The 20,857-nt window shown below is 37.7% G+C and overlaps 1 long non-coding RNA gene across 1 annotated transcript in view; it reads right to left on the bottom strand.

Annotated features, from left to right (window-relative positions):
- LOC115292739 overlaps window positions 1–6,795 on the bottom strand; it is a 46,452-nt gene extending 39,657 nt beyond the window's left edge. The window contains exon 1 of the long non-coding RNA XR_003909111.1: window positions 6,666–6,795. This is a non-coding gene — a long non-coding RNA (uncharacterized LOC115292739). The remainder of the gene's footprint in view (window positions 1–6,665) is intronic.
- Window positions 6,796–20,857: the final 14,062 nt, after the last annotated feature.

Here is a 20,857-nt window from a genome sequence, read left to right as displayed (position 1 = left end):
CTGGGTTTGGGGTGCTCTTGCTGCTTCCCTTCTAGTTCCAGTAGGTGCTCTGTTAAATTTTGAATTTGTGCGTTTTCTAGTTTGTTGAGATTGGCCTGGATTGCAATATATTTTCCTCTTAGGACTGCCTTTGCTGCATCCCAGAGTTTGTGGATTGTTGTATTTTTGTTTTCATTGGTTTCTATATATTTTTAAATTTCTTCTCCAATTGCCTGATTAACCCAATCATCCTTTAGTAGGGTGGTTTTTAACCTCCACATTTTTGGAGGTTTTCCAGACTTTTTCCTGTGGTTAATTTCGAGTTTCATAGCATTGTGATCTGAAAGTGTGCATGGTATGATCTCTATTACTTTAGACTTATGGAGGGCTGCTTTATGCCCCAGTATGTGATCTGTCTTGGAGAATGTGTCATTGCACTTGAAAAGAAGGTGAATTTCCTATCTTCAGGATGCAGAGTTCTAAATATATCTATCACTTCCATCCATCTATTTCAATGTGTCGTTCAGGTCCTTTGTTTCCTTAGTGATTTTCTGTCTGGTTGATCTATCCATTGCTGTCAGTGGAGTATTAAAGTCCCCTACAATTAGCACATTTTTGTCAATAAGAATGTTTCTTTCCGTGATTAAATGTTTTATGTATTTAGGCACTCCCAAATTTGGCACATAGATATTTATAATTGTTAGCTCTTCCTGATGGAGAGATCCTGTAATTATTATATGATGTCCTTCTTCATCTCTTGTTACTGCCTTTACTTTAAATTTCAGTTTGTCTGATATAAGTATGGCTACTCCAGCTTTCTTTTGGCTTCCAGTCGCATGATAGTTATTTCTCCATCCCTTTACTTTCAACCTGAGGGTGTCTTCTGGTTGAAAAAGAGTCTCTCGTAGACAGCAAATAGATGGGTTTTGTTTTTTTATCCATTCTGCTACCCTGTGTCATTTGGTTGGAGCATTCAGTCCATTTACATTCAGTGTTATTATTGAAAAATGTGGGTTTAGAGTCATTGTGTTCTCCCTAGAATTCTTGTTTATAGTGCTGTCTTTGGCACCTTGTATTCTTTGCAACATTTCCCTCATAGAGTCCCTCTTAGGATTTCCTGTAGGGCTGGTTTGGTGGTCATGAATTCTTTCAATTTTTGTTTGTTTGGAACACTTTTATCTCTCCTATTTTGTATGAAAGGCTTGCTGGATAAAGGATTCTTGGCTGCATGTTTTTTCTGTTCATCACATTGAAGATTTCCTGCCATTCCTTCCTGGCCTGCCAAGTTTCATTCGATAGGTCTGTAACCACACTGATACGTTTCCCTTTGTATGTGAGGGCCCTTTTCTCCCTAGCTGCTTTCAGAATTCTCTCTTTATCTTTATATTTTGCCAGTTTCACTATGATACGTCATGCCGAAGGTCGATTCAAATTACGTCTTAAGGGAGTTCTTTGTGCCTCTTGAATTTGAATGTTTCTTTCTTTTCCCAGATTTGGGAAATTCTCAGTTATAATTTGGTCAAGTATCCCTTCAGGCCCTTTCTCTCTGTCTTCCACTTCAGGAATTCCTATGATAGGGATGTTTTCTGTTTGATTGTATCATTCAGGACTCGAATTCTCCTTTCCCGCTCCTGGATTAATTTCTCTCTTTTTTTCTCAGCTTCCTCTTTTGCTATAACTATATCTTCTAATTCTCCTATTCTCTCTGCCTTGTCAATCCTTGAGGTGGTGGTCTCCATTTTGTTATTCACCTCATCTATAGCCTTTTTAAACTCATCACACCTATTTTCAAAGTGCCTAGTAATTGTCTCGGTTGATTCTTTGATGCTTTTCTCAACCCCATCAATTAATTTTATGACAATTTTTAAAAATTCGTGATCCGGTATGTTGTCTAGATCTGCCCTGAGTAGTTCTGTGGCTGTGACTTCCTCCTGGAGGTTCTTCAGGGGAGGGTTCCTTCGTTTTGTCATTTTTGCTAGTTTTCTCTCTCTTGTCAGCTTTAAAAAGATCATTGTGCACTGTGCACCTGTTAATATTTCTCTGTTAAAGGAGGCTTATTGACTCTCCAGGGCCTGTTGTTTCAGGAAATATTCTTTTAGTGGTGTCTCTCAGTTTCTCTTTTTGTGTCTTTGAATATTTTATTTCCCTACTCAGCGATATTTGGGACTCGCAGTCTTGCACACTTTGGCTTGTTTCTTGGTGTTGCCCTAAGAAGGAAAACAGACAGACAAACACAGAGGGAACAGAAGCACACAAATGCCCAGACAAATCAAACAAACAAACACATTAAAAGGGGGAAAGAAAAGAAAGAAAATGGAGAGGAAAGAGATGAAAAGAAGAGAAGAAGAAAAAAAAAAGAAAGGGGGTCAGAGATAACAAAGGACAATGGACAGTCTTAAAGTGTATGACCAGTTAAGGGAAGAGGTAAGGATAAGATACAGGAGAATATATCTGGATTGCAAGAAGGTAAAAAAAAGGGAGAAAGGAGAAAGGAAAACAAAGGGTAAAAATTTTAAAAAATTTAAGTAAAAAAAGGTAATAATAATAAAAAATAAGTACAAAAAAGGAGAAAAAAAAATGAAGAAAAAAGAAAAAGAAAAAAATTATAGGAAAAAAAAAGCAGCAGCTCCCCCTCATGGATAGGCATGGTTTGGTGTGGTAGGTCTCGGCTGCTCACAGAGGCTCCGCCTTGGTGTCTACAGAGAGTAGAATGGTGGCACACCAATCTCTGCTTGAACTACGCACTGTAGGACACTCGAATGAGTCCAATCTCCTTGTGCCATGGTTGAACCAGGCTGTATTTTCCAGGCCTGCCTCAGTTCAATGTCCAGTCCATGCACTTTTATGCTACCACAGATGAGATGTATTTACTTTGGTGGCTGACTTCTTAGGGGGAGGGATCATTTTTTCTTGGCTCAGGCAGGGATTTTGGCTGCCCCTGCCTGAGGCAAGGTGTGCTGCCTGAGGCAGATGCATAGCAGGAGGTGAAGTGTACCCGTCACAAACCCAACTGCAGATTCTCAACCCCCAGCCAGGATTGCATTGCGTTGGGGGAGGAATGAGTTTCTCTTGGCTTTGCGCAGCTGTTGCCCGAGGTGCAGGGCGCTGCTGGAAATGAGCTGGGAGCTCCTGCAGCCTGAGTGCGTGCCCAGGCCTCCACCGCCGCCAACTCCCTGCCAGGATCACACAGAGTTGGGGGCTTTTTTTTCCCTGTTGGCACCAGGAATTCAGGATTTGCTCAGCCAATGCTGGGGGCAAGATGTGCTGTGGAAATAAGGTGTGTGCTTCCACTCCCAAAACCGAGGTCGAAGTGACCGCCCCTGACATCGTGGCCGCTGACTCCTCGCCAAGATGACGCAGGGCTGGAAGCTGTTCTTTCCCTTGCACCACCTGGGTTTGGGATTTGGGCTACCCAGCAGTTATCTATAGAGCGAACTTCTCTCTCCAAGTGTGGTTAAGCGTTCTTTACCTCTTCCCCAGAGACAGTACTATGAGCGTGTTCAGTCTCTCTGTCTCTTCCCTTTGTCTCTCGGGTTCCACGTGCTTGCCCCGCGTTGGGCTGGGGCTCCCACCTACCCTGCCCGTCTCGGGCTGGCCCGTTTTCCAGTCTCCCCAGTTCGCACTCACTCACTCAGGTATCGTTGAGGTTCTCTTCTTTCTGGAGTCCGTATTTTTTCCTTCCGCTCTTGCAGATGAGAGTAATGTCCTTCTCAGTTTGATAGATGGGGCAGACAAAGTTTACAGAGCTCCCTTCCTCTCCGCCATCTTGGCTCCTCCCAGTATAGACATTCTAACTTCCAGGTTTATCCTTTATTTTTAAAATATCCATTTTTAAAATTACTATCTCATAACTGACAAACGTATTCCTAGGTAACAGGAACTTAAGGATAATTGCTAATGAGTGTTTATTTGTTTTTGATAGAGACAGAGAGAGACAGAGCATGAGTGGGGGAGGGGAAGAGAGAGAAGGAGACACGGTATCCAAAGTAGGCTCCAGGCACTGAGTTGTCAGCCCAGAGCCCGACCTGGGACTCGAACTCACAAACCCTAAGATCATGACCTGAGCTGATGTTGGATGCTCAACCAACTGAGCAACCCAGGTTCCCCTTCTTGCCCTTTTTAAATGAGAATGTATACTATGTGTACCGTACTGTGTCCACCAACTGTCTTATGAATGGATACTTAGGTTGTTTCTAATATTTTTTAATTACAATTGACGATCTTGTGTATACTCATTTTCATATTATTAGAGGTCTATCTTCAGAAGGAATTCTAGGAAGCAGAATCACTGGGTCAAATGTAATCACATATGTAGTTACTTTAGACATTGCTAACCTCCATCCCATAATAGTTGTGCCAATATTCTTTCCCACCAGCAATATGTACAAGTGCCCATGTCTCTGTAGCCTTGCAAAAGAATATTGTTCTTCTTTTTAGTTTTGACCAATCTGACAGTTGAGACTTGGTATTTTAGTGTAGTTTAATTTTCATTGCTCACTTCCCAGGAGTGGATCTAAACATTCATTTATATGTCCAAAGTGTATTTTTATAGATTTATTGTGAATCTATATCTATTTTTGAGGTTTGTTTATCTTGGGGAGGGGGTAAAGAGAGAGGGGGGAGAGAGAATCCCAAGCAGGTTCTAGGCCATCAACACAGAGGCTGACATGGGGCTCAATCTCACAAACTGTGAGATCATGACCTGAGCTAAAATCAAGAGTTGGGCACTTAACCAACTAAGCCACCCAGGGACCCTGATGTCTTTTTAAATAGAGAACTAAAATATATTGTTTTTTTCCCCCTTCAGGTATAATAAATACACCATGATGTCTTATATACTGATTTCTAACTCCATAAAATGTATTTTATAGTTATAATAAATAGTGTAATTATATAATTAAACTATGAATAATGGCTTGTTATTTTCTTACTGAATGATATATCTTAAAAGTTTATATCTTAACTTTTATAATTCACACAGCCAGTCCTAGGGAAGAGAAAACAATTCCATTAATAGCCATCGCCAGTTCTTAACCAGGAGTATTTGCCAAGCAGTCAGTCCTAAGTAGTAACATTTATTTCACTATTTTAAAAAATGTTTTACCTGTTTTCCCATTCTAGTATCACTACTTAAAATAACTTCTACAAAATCTAGAAATGTTCCACTGTTTTATGTAATATTGTGATAAAAGGGCCACAAAATAAGTGTGCCACAGAACATCATTCCAGTGTTCTGTATTAGCAGTTACTTATCTTTATTTAAAACTATTTACTGTTCATCATTTATTCAAATAGTTTCAGTTCTAATAATTGTGTGTTTACTTTTGTAATTGCAACTGTTTTATGTTTAGTGGTGTGTGTGTGTGTGTGTGTGTGCGTGTAAATTAACTATATGTTTCAGTAACAAACATCGTATTGGTCAAAACTGATCTCTGAAGATTGGCTGTAAAATACTGTGTCTTTAATCTTAAAATAGAAAGGGCAGTTTTATAGCCTCTTTGCCTATTTGAATGAATGGCAAGGTCAAACAAACTTTTCTGCAAGTCTTTTCCAACATAAAATTATAATGAATAATTTTAATCAAATTATGTTTTTCTAGAAAATGTTGCACTATCGGAAGGACATGATGGTAATTTTCTAAGATAATTTTCTAACAAACAGAGTAAAGTTTCCAAATTTTATATTTTTATTTAATTTCCTGATTTTATGAATGTAATTTGTTTTATTCGGCAAGCCAGAGTCACATTTGTTGCTTCTGATTTGGGAATTTCATATGAGTAATCCTTTTTTTTTATTCTCACTGTTTTGACCATCAGTTAAAATTTTCATTTATTAAAAAAGTTGATCCATTCAAATATCCTTGCTCATGTCGTTGTCTTGATCTATAATTTTTTAACTAAAAAATAATGATTTATGATGTCCTATTCAAATATGTCATGTGGCTCATGTTTACAAGAGATACCTTAATTTTTTTGTTTCTATTCTTAAAAGTTAAACGTATCATTTCTTTGGGATTCTAAATTTTTCCTTTACAGGATTTTTCTTTTCTCAACTCCAAGGTATTTCATATTTCAACCATGATTGGATGTGTTATTCATATTGGCCTGAAGGATTAGAAAGTAATAATACAGTTTCATTCAAAGTATATAGGATATGAATAAATTTTCTTCAAAATGTAAATTAAAGCAAATGCAAGAAATTTAAATTTTAAAGGATTTCAATGTGTTCAAAATAGTTCTTTTCAATAAAATGTTTAAAAAATCTATTAAAATTAGAGTCAAAATATAAATCATATTTAATATATATTATTAGAATTTCAAGTCAAAACTTTTAACACTTGAATTTTAAAATTGAATGTTATAAAATCTAATCTTTTCAAGCACTTTTATACAACTATTAGCAATTCTACTTGCCAATGTAAAGAATCAGTATCTCCATTTATATATACATATATTTGCACATTTAGAATCACAAATTGTCTAACACTCCCAAAGTAGTTGCTTTTAAGCCACTTTGTGCACCTGTTGCACATATCATGGTGGCTTGTCAGTTGTTTCAGAAACATGATTTGAAACCTAAAGAGAGGCTGAAGAATTGACATTTGTCACTAACTGGAAATTGATCCCTTCATCACAGCAGAACCTCTTGCATGCATGCCTCTGAGAAAAGGGTTGGGCTTGTCTTACCTTTTATCCGAGTGCTGCCACCGGGGATTCTTCCTCATGCTCTGGAGCAGTGTCTGTCCCCTCCGTCTGCAGCTCAGTAATTGCTCATGGAATTCAGGCCTGATGGCTCTTGGTCTTGACACCATGGGGAAGAGATGCAGAAAAGCCCTTCTCCAGGGCCTGAGCAGTACTAGTGCCAGGAGGGGTTAGACGCTGGTATTTGTCTGTTGTACTTTGTGATCCCAGGGCTCCCTCAGGTGTGGGCTTCAGAGCAGAGCCTCTCTTACCCAGCCCTAAGCCCAGGAATGGAGAACAAAGGGAAGAGAACATTAACAAAATTGTTTTGACTCTGTATACTTGTCAACTGCATAGACTTGTCACAGGAAGTCTGGAATAATCACTCCTCTGTATCTGTGGAAGCTGCCTTTAAAAGCAAAGAAAGATCATTCTATTTGTCCACTTTCTCTTACTAGACTATATTCTTTTGGCAGATACATGTATATTTACTTTGAATTTATGGGACGAAGATTCATATCCAATAATCAATGTTTCTTTTTACAGACAATTAACATTGTAGTTTGGAGACACATATTTTATAATATATTTTTTAGTTCTACCAAGCTCTTTACATGACCTTGATTGAAAAAGTTCATTAATTAGGCAATTTGTTTTACTTAGGGATTAAAAATAAAGAATACAACGATCTCTTATGTTTTTCAAAAGGTTCTGTGGCCCTTTAAATAAAAGCTAAACTACTTTATAATTTTGAAAGCTCTAAAAAGAGAAAACCTAAAAAAAATTAAAAGCCTTCTCTGTTTAAAGTACATTAAGGTATCAACAACCTGAAAAAGAAAGATTAAAGCCAGTTAATTATTCTCCCAGGTGCTTTGCACAGTGAGTTCATTGGTTTGGGTTCAAAATCCTGGCTGGAGCTCATCTCTTTCAAGTTTTTCTCTCCTTCCTAGAACTTCAAACTCCTCATTAAACAGTTTGCACTTTTGGTTATATTTACAAATGAGTCGGTGCTTAAGAGAATTGACTGATCTTAATTGGGAATCAGATCTCCACGAGATCTGTCATTTCTACATTCTTACATACAGCCGACTCACTGGGTGGCTCAGTCACCAATACATATAATTACTTAAAATTTTTAATAATGTCCCTAATTTGAAAAAGTGAAGAATTACTCAGAATCAATATGCGTGCTGAACATCAGTCTTCACAAGTCCAGGCTCCTGCTGACACCGTGAAAGCAGGGGGTTGAGAGAGAAACGGAAGCTGAAGTTAATATTGCTGTCAAGCCAGCAGACAGAGATCAGGCAGAAGTAGTCTTCCCAGCTGAAGCAGAGGCGGGTCATCACTATTTGTTCTGCCACTCCTGCTAGCAGACTGATCCTAAGCTGGACCAAATCTCCGCAGGATCCCTTGTGGTCCCCAAAGTTCAGGGCAATGCTCTTTATTCTAAGAGATTGAAGGAATCATTTCATGGTATTATGCCTGTCATTGACTTGAGCTGTCACAAAGCTAAGATTCTGTGACCTATTACTGCTAGAGCAATAGTCTGCAGCAAACCCACTGAATTCCCTCCAAATGTCAATTCCTGGGAATGTGAGCCAAGGAAGGGCTAAGCAGATGACCAGTGTTCCAGAGTTGCTTTTTTAAGAGGCAGCATGAAAGTGAAGGGTAGCAGAATATTCCTAAACATCCCCTGAAATATTCCACGTTGGGTGTAAGCATTATGATGAGGTGAAAGTAATTGAGAAGAAGCAAATATAAGAAAATCTCTCTGCCCTACCCTCTCTATTTGCCTAAAAAGCAGGACATACATTTGTAGAAGTCTCTCCATTTCCCTCTCTACCAGAAAGGACGGAAGTTAATCAGTGAAGACAACTCTAAGGTCCTTATTAGCCCAAAGACACTGCCAGAGGAATCTACATAATGAGCTTTACTAAAATTAGCCTTTATCTGCCATCAGTTTTCCAGTATACTTATTCTGCCCCAATTTGCCACCCCTGGAAGCTGCAAGTCCTTCTCCTTGGTCTTCTCACTTCCCTAAAAATGTGTGGCTTTGTTAAGATACCACATCAGCCCATGTTCTAACCACCTATATAAGCTGCTTATCACTAAGGGCTCCCACGCATATGTGAGATGCACATGTTACTAAATTTGTTTGTTTTTCTCATATTAATCTGTCTTTTGTCAATCTAATCCACAGAGCCATTTCTGGACAACCTAAGATGATGGAGGAAAAAGATTCATTTTTTTTTTTTTTCTCCCTAAAAAATCAAAAGTGTACTGCATTTGGCTTTAGAAGTCCTGGGTCCAGTTCCTGGCTCTGCCTGAGCTGTGTGATCATAGGTCGGCCGTGAGCCTCAATTGTCCTCATTTGTAAGGAAAAGGCAATAGCTTTTCACCTATTTGACGATTATGACGAACTATTATGAAAGGTGAGATCATGTACATAAGAATACTTTATATACTTTAAGTGATAAGATTATTTTTGCTCACTCTCTGGAAGTTTCTTGAGGGCAGAGGTTGTGGCTTATTCAATGCAAAGCAAGTTTATTGTTATAAGTAACTTTATCTTTGGCCATTTTTAATCATATTCTCTGGGACAATTGCACCTCTTTCCACTCACCTTTGCGCTGGCTCTTCTGACTCTTCCTGTCTTTCAAAATCTGGTTTTGAGAAATCTCCAACCGCAGCCTCTTGTATCTTGATCAGAGTAGAGGCAGGCTCAGACTTTAGACAACCGGAAATTCAATGCATGGGCCACTAGGGAAGAAAAGATTTGGCTGAACTTTGTCCAAGGAAAGCTACGTAGTTTTAAATAGTAGACAAGAACTAGAATGAGTATCCAGTAATTAAAAGGGGCTAGCAAATTAGCGTTACTTCAAACTAATATCCATTGGAGAAGGTTCTAGGTAATAGTGTCCAAAGTATGGTGTGATGGTAATAACATGTTTCTAAGCAAGCCATCAATCAGAAGTGGGAACCAGGTAACAAAGAATCACAAATTTTTCATGAGCCATAAAACTGAGTCAGAGTTTAATTTGTAGTGTACAAAGTTAACTGGACTTTATTTTGCTTTATTTTTAACTTAATATGTAGTACAATTGTTTCCTGTCAACATGTTCTTGAGTTTCTAAATAATGAAATTAGCTATTTTATTTACTTTAAAATATTAATGGTTATTTCTTTCTATCAATAACTATTTTCAAATTTAATGCCTTGAATTGTATGTTTTATGAATTAGTATCTCCCCCCCTTTTTCTTTGTGTCTGTGTTTTGTTGATAAATATCTTATTCTTTCTTCTTTTTCTCACCTTAACTCTTATACATTGTTTTGTTAAGAGGTGGATGTTTTGCTTCTACTTTTGCCCACTATGAAGAGTTCTCTCTTTTATGGGGGTGACTGCCCACTCACATTACTATTTTGTTCATTGTTTTCAAATGCTGTCAATTTCCTTTATTTTTTTTATGTGTGAACTTTATATATGAACTTTATTTGCTTATACTTTCTACTGTGATTTTGACTACAAGCTTTATATTTTGTAATTCTGATAGAAGTCACCTCTGGGTATTACAAATATTCTCTATATGTGTTTTAAAGTTTATTTATTTTGAGAGAGAGAGGGAGAGAGAGTGAGCATGAGCAGGGGAGGTTCTGTGATGTCAGTGCAGAGGCAGATGTGGGGCTCCATCTCAGGAACTGTGAGATCAGGACCTGAGCTGAAATGAGGAGTTGGATGCTTGAGCAACTGAGTCCCCCAGGCACTCCACAAATATACTATATTCATATAACAATAAAACTCAAGGATAAAATGACACATCTAAAATTTTACATAATTAAAATGGGAGTTTATTCCACTTTAACCCTTCTTTCTCTCATTTCTCTACCATGAGTCCCTTGTTTCACTTTTTCACGTCTATTTATATAACTGAACTCAGATAATTATTGGTAAATAATGACTCTTACATTAACTATCTTTTATTTTAAGCAACCCTTTGATATTTACTTCTCATTATATTAAAGATTTAATTAGATCTAGTTCTATCTTTAGCAAGTTTGAGTGCTCATCACTGTCTTTTAAACATAACCATAATCTTAGATTTTTATGTTGGTCATCTCTTAGTAAGTTGGAATACACCATCAAAGAATATTTTTTTCTACAAAGGTTGGTAAGTGATCTATTTCTGAGTCTTTCTATATTTGAATGTGTCTCTTTTGCCTTCATCTATGAAGAAAAACTTAGCTGTGTATGAAATTCTTTGCCAAAAGATGTTTTTCTCCCTCAAATGTGAATACACATAATTTTATTTTCTTCTGCATTTATTTTGCTGAAGATAAATGCAACATTTCTTCCTTTTTAATGATAAACAGTTTTGAAAATGTATTTTTATTTTTTCTGGCCATTTATTCAACAAAGCTTTATCGAGCGGCTAGTATGGGTCACACTTTTATCTTGTCACTGGGGACATGGACGGGAAATAAAGTAGACAAACATTTCTGTCCTCACAGGATTACATTTTTTCTCTTAAATGCTTACATGGTTTAAAATTTTATGATTGTATTTAAGTTTTTGTTCTTAGATGTATTTTGTTTGATCTTTTCATAAATTCTGCCTGAACTAAAGCTAAGGTAGCTTCCTTTAAGGGTCTCATGCTCTACCGACTGAGCTAGCCGGGCGCTACGTAGCTTCCTTTAAACAGCAAAAGCAAAAGTATTTTCAGCTCCAGACTGTTCTTTCCACTTATGCCTCAGTTTTTCAATACTTACCCCCCTGGGGAAACCTATGATTCTCAGCTGCATCTTTATTCTCCATTATGAATGTCATCTTTCCTCTAAAAGTTTTTATAAACTTTTAATTTGCTTTTGCATTCTGAGCGCTGTGTACAATTAGGACTTTACACAGCTTATTAGCTTTCTCACTGTTAGTGTTGCTATTCAGTGTTTCATGTCCAGGTTTGATTTCTGCTGTTGTTGGGTTTGGTTCTTTATTCCCACCCTGAGCCTTCTTTCATGTATTCTATTGCCTTTCTTCCCTGCTGATTCTTTAGTCATTTCTGACCCTTTAAACTCTGTTATTGTACTAAAATATATGTAGAGAGCAGTAACTGTATCTAAAAATACACCTTCATGGATCTTTACTGTGTACAAACAACTGTGTAACTAGCTCCAAGTTCAAGATTCAGAAGGAACATCACCAGCTTCAGAAACATCCTTCCTGCTCCTTTCCAGTTACTATTGCCCTCAAAAGTCACTCTATGGTTTCTCTTTCATGTTTTTCCCTTATTTCTTCTTCTTTTTTAAATAGATGTCATGTCTACTTGAATCTCAGGGAAATTGTAAGATAGTATTCTAAAATTTTCTGCAGTTCTCTGTAGTAGACTATCTTCAGAGATATGCTTTTACTCAATTCTTGTGATGCTCCCTTTTTCCTTTTTGTTAGTGCTTTGTCATACCCCCATCACTTCCCCCCCTCCTCAGGAAATGAAGAAACATCTATTCAAACCCACAGTTGGCTAAAAGTGACTTATCTGTATTTCCTGTTGGTTCTTCATATTTGTAAGCCACCTGCAGGTTGAATCCATTTCTCGGGTCTTCAGCTGATTACCCACAGAACCTAGATTGTCATCATGTGCTGCCCTATAGGAGTGAAATTTTCCATTATCCCCAATGCCTCATTCTGTGGTGTTATGAACCAAGTAAGGACTGAAACGCTAGGATCTCCACTTGCACCCTGCCAAAGTTCAGTTTTCAAAACTCCTACCTGCTGCGATCTCCTTGTTGGGTCAAACACCATCAGGATGTACTCTGCCCCTCTGCCTTCACTTTCTGTGTAACTACCTCCACGTCACCAAACAGCAGTCTTGACATTATATAGAATAGTGGGATTACTGAAGTAATAGCGCCGTGGGTACTTAAAAGTGTGATAGCCACAAAGTATGGGGAAGACTCGAATTTAGAACCATCCAGGGCCTTCCTTCTCCCAGGGTAGTCTCCTGACCAGGAGCGTTAGCGTTCACTTGGGGCTTCTTTGAACTTAGGTCTCACCCAGACCTACTAATCAGAATCTGCAATCTTACAAGATTCCTTAGATTTCTGTGCACATTAAAGTTTGATTAGCACTGATTTAGAAACTTGAAAAATATCGGTGCGGGGCCTTATCCCTCAGACACTGATTAAGTGTTTTTAGAGTGAAGCCGTGTACTGGTATTCTATTGCTGCTGTGACAGGTTACCACACACTTCACTTCATGGCTTACAACAACACTTGTTTATTATTTCATCATTCTGTAGGTCAGAGTTCTAATGAGCTGAACTGTTTACTCCACTCAGGTTCTCAAGGCCCATATGAAGTTACAGGTAGGGTTGTGTTCCTTTCTGGAGGTGGTAGGGGACAGAGCTTCTGAATTCATTCAGGTTGTTGGTAGAATTCCTTTCTTTGCCACAGAGGAACTGAGGTCCCTGTTTCTTTGCTGGCTGTGGCTGGGGATCATACTCAACCTGTAGGGGCTCCTTTATTCCTTGACTCTTGTTTTCTCTGTCTTCAAAGTGAGTAACCATGGGGGTTGAGTCCGTCCAGTGCTTGGGATCTCTGTGATCTCTGCCTCTGCCCCATCTCTCCTGCCTTCCCTTCTGCAGTGTTATCTCGGATTCTTCTGCCTTCCTTATCTGCTTCTAGGCCCCATGTAATTTCACTGGCACACCTAGATCATCTTGGGTCATCTTACTATTTTAAAATTAGTTGACTAGTGTTAGCCTTAATTTGATCTATGGAATCTTTCACAGCCACACTTAATTAGTGTTTGACCGGATAACCAGGGCCGGGGAATATTGAAGGGGGGTAGGAGGGATCTTTAGAATTCTATGTACTTCAGGCCATCTCCAGGGCCTTTTAATGTGTGACCAGTGTTAGGAATCACTAACACTGATCCTCTGATCTAGGAAGAGAGCAAAAGGTATTTTCCTACCTTCTTTTAGGTTTGCAGGAGTGCTGTGTTTTATGAAGTAAAAAAAAAAAAAAAATCAATCAATTGATAGATATGTCAGGCTACTCATTTTTTCCCCTGCAATTGACACTGCCCTTATTTTTGGAAGGAATGGGTCTAGTGGTTATCTATAGGTGTCTGCATTTAGACAGCATCAGGGGCTCTCTATGTGTGAGTGTGTGCCTGGCCTGGAAAAAATTAGAGAGAGGCAGTAACCAGGCTGGCCTGATACTAAAGTAAGCCAGAAATATCCATTAATTGAAACTAAGACTTTACTACTTTAATTTTGATTTTCCATCTTTCAAGCAGGGAAATCAGGACTTGAAGAAATTCAACATTTTTGCAAAGACACATGGAAGGAGGTACCTGGGCTGCTGAAACATCAGCCTTTAACATTCACCTTCTGGGGTACTGAGCTTTATTTTGTGCAATATAATTTTATTTCTTTTGAATCTCTAGTACATGATTTTAACTTGAGAAGGGAAATGTGTGATCGAGGACAAAATACACAATTTTGACAGAGCTGGCTAAATTTATGTGAGGAGAAGGGATGTTTGGGGGTGGTAAAGCCCTAAGTGCACTTTCTTGAGTAGTTATTAGCAAAGAGGGAAAGGTTAGGTTTGAATCTAGTATAAAAGTTCAGAGTGGATCAAGATTTGAGATTTTATAACCCAGGGTCAAGACTGAGCTATTTTAAGTCCTAGAGACAGAATTTTGAGAGAACTATGTGTATTTTTACTTTTAAAGACCCTTTATAGAAAAATGAAGCCATCTTTTATGGTTCCCTTTTCCATTGGTAAGCCCCATTTAAATAACGGATGTCTTTGTTTTTGCTGAACTATAAACTGGCATGTTTAATTAGCACTAATTCTTAATTATCATGGTAACAGGGAAAGGGGTCTATTAAGACATTTAGAATCTTGTGATAATAATTTTAGCCACAGTAAAAAAAATCAAACTGTTCCCTCCATTCCTGGTTCTTTTTTTTTTTTTGAGAGACAGAGAGAGACAGCACAAGCAGGAGAGGGTGAGAGAGAGACGGAGACACAGAACTGGAAGCAGGCTCCAGGCTCTGATCTAGCTGTCAGCATAGAGCCCGACGCCGGGCTCGAACCCACAACCATGAGATCATGACCTGGGCCGAAGCTGGATGCTTAACTGACTGAGCCACCGAGGTGCCCCCATTCCTGGTTCTTTAAGACAGACTTATTCACACGCACAGCCTGCTTATAACTCACAAATGCTGGATCATGACTTTGGAATTACTCAGAAACTTCTGATTCTTTAACTGTGATTTATTTTCACTTACTCTTATCTCTATGACCATGAAATCTGACTTCATAATTTACTCTTAGATTCCAACCTCTGATCTCACAAAGGTAAGTGATCTTTCTGACCCTCTCTCTTGTAATGTTGGATCTTGGCACTATCGCACAGTTTTTTCTTCTTTCTTTTTTAATTTTTATTGTATTATTTAATTATTTATATTTCATTTTATCTTAGTTACCTTATTATTTATTATTTTTAAAGATTATTTGTTTCTAAGGCTTTTATTCTCTTGGTGAGGATAAAACTCCACTTCTGATTACTACAAAGGATCCCAGAATGGTGGCCTGGCTTGGTTGATTTCAGCCACTCTTAAAAAGGTAAGAGTGAGAACATACTTAATTACTCACTGATCACTAAAATTAAAAAATGAGATCTAAGTTTTATCATTTTTCTCTATTGTTATATACTCCTTCATTATTCCATTCATAATGATCATAATGAGTTTGGAAAACAGCAGTATGGGTAGTAGCCACATTGTATAATTGGCTATATTCTATTTCATATTTATAGAGATATAACCTAGCTTAACATTAGTACCAAATCCTAAATTCACCATTTTAGAAACTACAGGGATTTTAATGATTCAGCAGTGTAGACTAGTATTTGTAGTGTGAGAGTGTCTTGAGATTTCACCCCCTGAGAAACTAACACAAGAAGTTCGGTAGAGGAAAAACAGATGGGTAAGTGAGGGTGGTGCTAGCCTCCCCATTTCAATACTCCTACTTCATTTTGCCTGTCTAAGTGCCAACCAAGATTTTTGTTTGAACAAAGGCTACTGTGAATTAAAAATATTAACAACTATGGGTCTGGTTCAGTCAATCTCCATTTAAGGAAATAGAGGCTGAGAGAAGTCAAGGGGATGAGATCCTAAGAAGGTCAGAGAGTCTTAGCTCCTATACCAGCACTCTTCCCACTGGCCCATAGACTGTGTTCTACTGAATGCTTTCCCAAGCAGTTAAACGTCAGTCATAATCTCTATGCTTCCTTAGATAGCCTAGTAAATCATATGTGGATTTCATATTTATAAAGTGTTAAATTTTTTTCTAATTTTATGTTTATATAGGAAGCCTGGTGTATTTTTTGTTGGTTCTCAGAAATCTATGGACATCTCACTGTTTTTCATTCCATAAAAATCTAGGTACAGGGGTAAGAGAATACCAAGATAAACAAAATATGTTCCTGGACCTTTAGAAGTTCATTGTTTAATGATAAAACCTATTTTGAGGGGGTAAAAATTATGGGACTCTGGCATCATAGACACTCAAGATTGAAGGTAGTTTAATATAATTTGTTTTAATAGAGTTTAATCAATTTAATATAATGCAAACAACAGATATCGTTGCATGAATGACTGAATAATGTTAACATGCAATGTTTCCATTTAATTATCTTAGAATTGATGACAATTTTTAGACTTGTCTGCAGCCTCCATAGAAATGAAATTATAAATATATTAGAGGTAGATGCCAGGATTTTATCCATTTCCATTATTGGAAACGGTGCCATATTTTCTTTTCTTGGTTTTTTCTTTACTTCCTTCATAGATTTATGAAAAATAGCTTTTGGTTGCCTCTAAATTGCATCTGAGACTTGCAAATATATAAAGGCCAAATCTTGAGTCAATTGCTACCATTAGTTAATCTGTATAGTTAATTCCCAAGTATACTGAATTCACTTTTTAAGAATTTTGTGTGTTCACATATATTCTTGTAGATATTGCTATTTCCTGAATTCATTCACTTCACTAATTGAACAAAGCATTTTTGCTATTTTCCAGGGACTGTGCTAGGAATTAGTTTCTCTCCCCTCAAGGAACTTGCAGCAAGCAGCAGTTCCTTTTGTCTTCTGTTTTCTTCTGCAGATAAGAACAATAATTGTGCATTGGAAAAAGATGGTGTCAACAAATTATAAATGTATAAATACATAATGAAAGAAAACACTTTCATTATAAAGCAAACATATCAATCCAGAATAAAATACACAATGGATGTCTTTTGAATTAGAAAAGGAAATATGTTCTTTTGCAGTACAAACATAGGGCTAAACCCTACAAATGAATCTAAGAGCTATAAAGATCTATTAAGAAGTAACTTTTATAAAATGAGATCATATGTTGGATACATTTACCAGCCACCAAACTAAAGGTAGGAACAACAGAATCTCTATAACTCAAAATAAAATCAACATATTTCCATTCTAAGTGGAAGTGGCAAAGGGAGCATTATCAACTCATTGCAAATTTATACATAGTAATTTCTGGTTTTATATATGCTCTTTCTCACCTCCCTAATGCAGCATCATCTAGATTGCTTCAAGGTAATAGTGTGCAGGGTACTACTTTTGGGGGAGATATTGGGTCTCCAGTGAAGGAAATCAAAACTGATCAAAGGAAAGGAAGTGATGCCTTGAATCGTTTTGTAATGACATTCCTTTCTCAGTGACTTTCTACCACACCATCCAATTTTTAAAAAAAGAAAAAAATTCAGGACAATGTGCAACTCGCTCAGTAAATGCAGAGACTAGGGAGGGGAGAAGGGAGAGGGAAGAAATTAGGCGTTTTCAAGGAGGCTTTCAACATGTTGTCGCCCAGCCAGAGATTTAGGACGTTACAGTTGAAATAACTTTGAGCCTTAGTGCCCTACACTGCTATTAAACACCAGTTAGTGTGTAGATGTGTCCTCAGCTGGCAGATGAAAAGGTCTAAAGTTCAGATTGTTTCAAGAAGTCATAATGAAGCCACAAGAGCCATGTTCTTTGTGAGAGAAATGTCAGCTCCTGAAAAGTCTCTTAAACTGTAAAGGACACTTCATTACATAGAAGAACTGACTTAATATACTTTCAAATGACTTCATAACATTCAATTTTGAGATTCATTTCCATTCTTTTATTCACAGTACAAGGGGAAATTAGCTGAAATATTTATCTTTGCTTCTAAGTTTTATAGCACTAGTCAAAAACTAATTAGACTGGCAATTAAATCCTGCATCTATGCTTCCCCCCACCCCGCCCCACCAGGAGCTTTCCTTGTTATGTGGTTATGCAACTTCCTCTGTTGTAGAGAATGGTCTATTTAACATAAAGCGTTTTTGTTTAGATTTTGTTTGTTTTTTTTAATGTCAAGCTTATTTATTTTTTTCATGTATAGCTGATAGGTGGTTAGGAAAAGAAGAACTGAGGGAGCCAATCACCAAAAGCAGTAAGCATCTAATAAAACATGATCCATAAAGGAAAAAGAAAGATTTCTCATCATTTCTGATCACAAGGCAGGCAGAAGCCCTCCCAGAGATGTCACTCAAACTTTCTCTCTCCCTAAGAAGGCAAGGACTACTATGGGACAAGTTCAAGTATAGCGTTCATTTTAAAATTCAGGGAAAGTAGTTTTCCCCCTCCCCAGACAAAGAGTTTCAAAAACATATATATCTACAAGGCTTGCTCTCCTAGGAGTTCTCCCTTTTGGAATGACTTGACCTGGTGGTTGGCTTCCTTTTTTGTATGGTAGATGGGTCTTGGGTGATTTCCAAAATAGGGGAATTTTCTGGAATTGAAAGGCTCAGTAGTTAGTTGAATATTGCTTTCAGCTCAAGAGAAAGACACTTTCTCCCCTTTGATGCTTTTTTGCCCCCTGGGGTTCCCTCTGGCCATTGGAGAGGCAAAATCATGAGGGTCAAGATTAGGATACGGATCTGTCATAAATCTAACAAGGGTTTTTTTTCTTTTTATTATTGGTGGTGGTTTTTCATTTGTTTTTGGTTTTCTCTCTGTTGTAGACTAAAGACCAAATATTTTTATTGTAGCTTGCAAGTGATTTGGTCCATTTCGTGGGAGCTGAGGGTTCCACAGGAGAGTTTGTGGCCACAGCCACAGGAAGACTGATATTTTGCCACAGTAGGACTTCTATTCAAATTTTCCTTGAGAATCTGGCAGTAGAAAGGTAACTGCTAAGCACTGGAAATCTGGAATGCCAAACATCAAGTTTCCTTAGAAACTTGAACAGCACTAATTTTCCCCACCTTGACATAAATGGAAATAATGAAAAAACATATTACCATAAACTATACTAGGCATATGCTTGATTATTTGTAGTTAGCCTATATCAGTGATATGATAAGGCATTTGGTTTTAAACACATGTAAATGCATATAAGAATTTAGTTATAATTTATGATGAAATGTATTAGGGAAGAGAGAAAAGACATCGGCCTTGTTCTTTACACATTTACAACCCAGTGATAGACATAACTGAATGTAAAAATAGAAGAAGTCTGAGAAGTTAGAGCTGGAAACATCCTTAAGTTGGCAAATTTTAATTTATCCATTTAATCGTTAATCATGTATTTCAGTGCCTTCTATTTCAAAGCACTGCATTGATCCTATGGATGATGACAAGATATACCACACCTGATTCAAGGAATTACTTAGCTATGAAGAGAATAAAATATTTATATAAATAACAAGACTACCTAGGGGAAATACAGATCAAAGGCTCTGGAAAGAAGAAAGAATCTGAAGTAAACCTTGAAAGCAGGGTCAGATAGAAAAGGGGCATTTAGTTAAAAAGAATATATATAGAACTTATTTGTAAATGAATAACATTAGAGAGTGTCAGGAAATTTTGATATTTAGAAAGTTCTGTTTGGTTCTGTGTGGTAGGCAGAATTCTAAGGTGATCATCAAGATTCCTGCTCCCTGTGCTCAAGTTCTATATGATCCTCTCTCTTTAATATGGATAGAGTCTGTAAATATTGTAGGTTGTATCCTGTGATTAGGTTATATTAGGTCATATGAAAAAGAAGGGATTTTTGCAGATGTAATTAAGGTCCCTAATTAGTTCACTTTGAGTTAAAAGTCCAAAGAGAGCTTGTGCTGGGTGGGTCTGACCTAATCAGAGAGTGCTTTGAAGAAGGTCCAGTAGTCAAAAACTCAAAGTAGTACAGAAGTGCTGATGCTGAAGAAGCGCGCCATCGTGAGCTTTACAACCGCAGGGAAATTCTGCCAGCTGCCAACGGAGCTTGGAGGAGGAGCTATACCTCTGGCTGATCCCTCAACTGCAATCTGTGAGACCCTGGGGAGAGGGCCAGTGAAGCCCTTCCCAGACTCCTGACCCTCAGAAACTTGAGACCATAAACAAATGTTACTGCAATCTGCTAATTTGTATTAAATTGTAACACAGCACAAAACACCTCAATATTCTCCAATACAGATTATATCATGACCTTCAAACTGAAGTACATGTATTCCTCGAGTAGACGAAGGCTTTCCAGGAATTCAGAGGCACAGACAGTTTCAATAGAATCAAGTCCCCAGACCCCTGTCATCTACATATCTTTCTCCAAACTGATTTGTCTGAAAAGGAGCTGCTTTTCCTTTCTCACCCCATCTTTAACCATCACCTTTCTTCTGTTTTGACAAAGAAAGGTCAGCTGTCACCCATCTCGAATCTTACTCTGGTATATTGGCCCTGGTTGTAAGTACTATGAGGTGCCAAACAGAAAACAAAACAAATGCTTGAAATAATAGGGTTTGCAAAGACTCCTGCCATCAAGCAGGAGGGCCTGTGGAAGGGCTCTATATCTTTCTCTGTCTTACATTTGTTAAGGTTGAGGCAGAGCTTGGCATTAGAAACAGGATATTGTGGCCCAGGGTCAAGACGATAGGAATTCATAAATATTGTAGGATTGGCTAGCAGAATTGATGATGGTACATTATGTTTAGCAAACTATCTTCATCTATTTCCTAAATGTTGTCAAGGACTACATTTCTCCTGAAGATCAGTCCTGGTGGCAAGAAGTACTAAAGATTGTGCCATCTTTTTTCATTCAAGCAACAAACTCATGATAGTGATCAATATATCTGTCTACTCTGGAATTAGAATAATCAAGATTTGTAAAAG

This window comes from Suricata suricatta, chromosome 5 (genome assembly GCF_006229205.1).
Source record: "Suricata suricatta isolate VVHF042 chromosome 5, meerkat_22Aug2017_6uvM2_HiC, whole genome shotgun sequence".
Classification (NCBI taxonomy): Eukaryota; Metazoa; Chordata; class Mammalia; order Carnivora; family Herpestidae; genus Suricata; species Suricata suricatta.
This window is presented reverse-complemented; position numbering and strand designations above follow the sequence as displayed.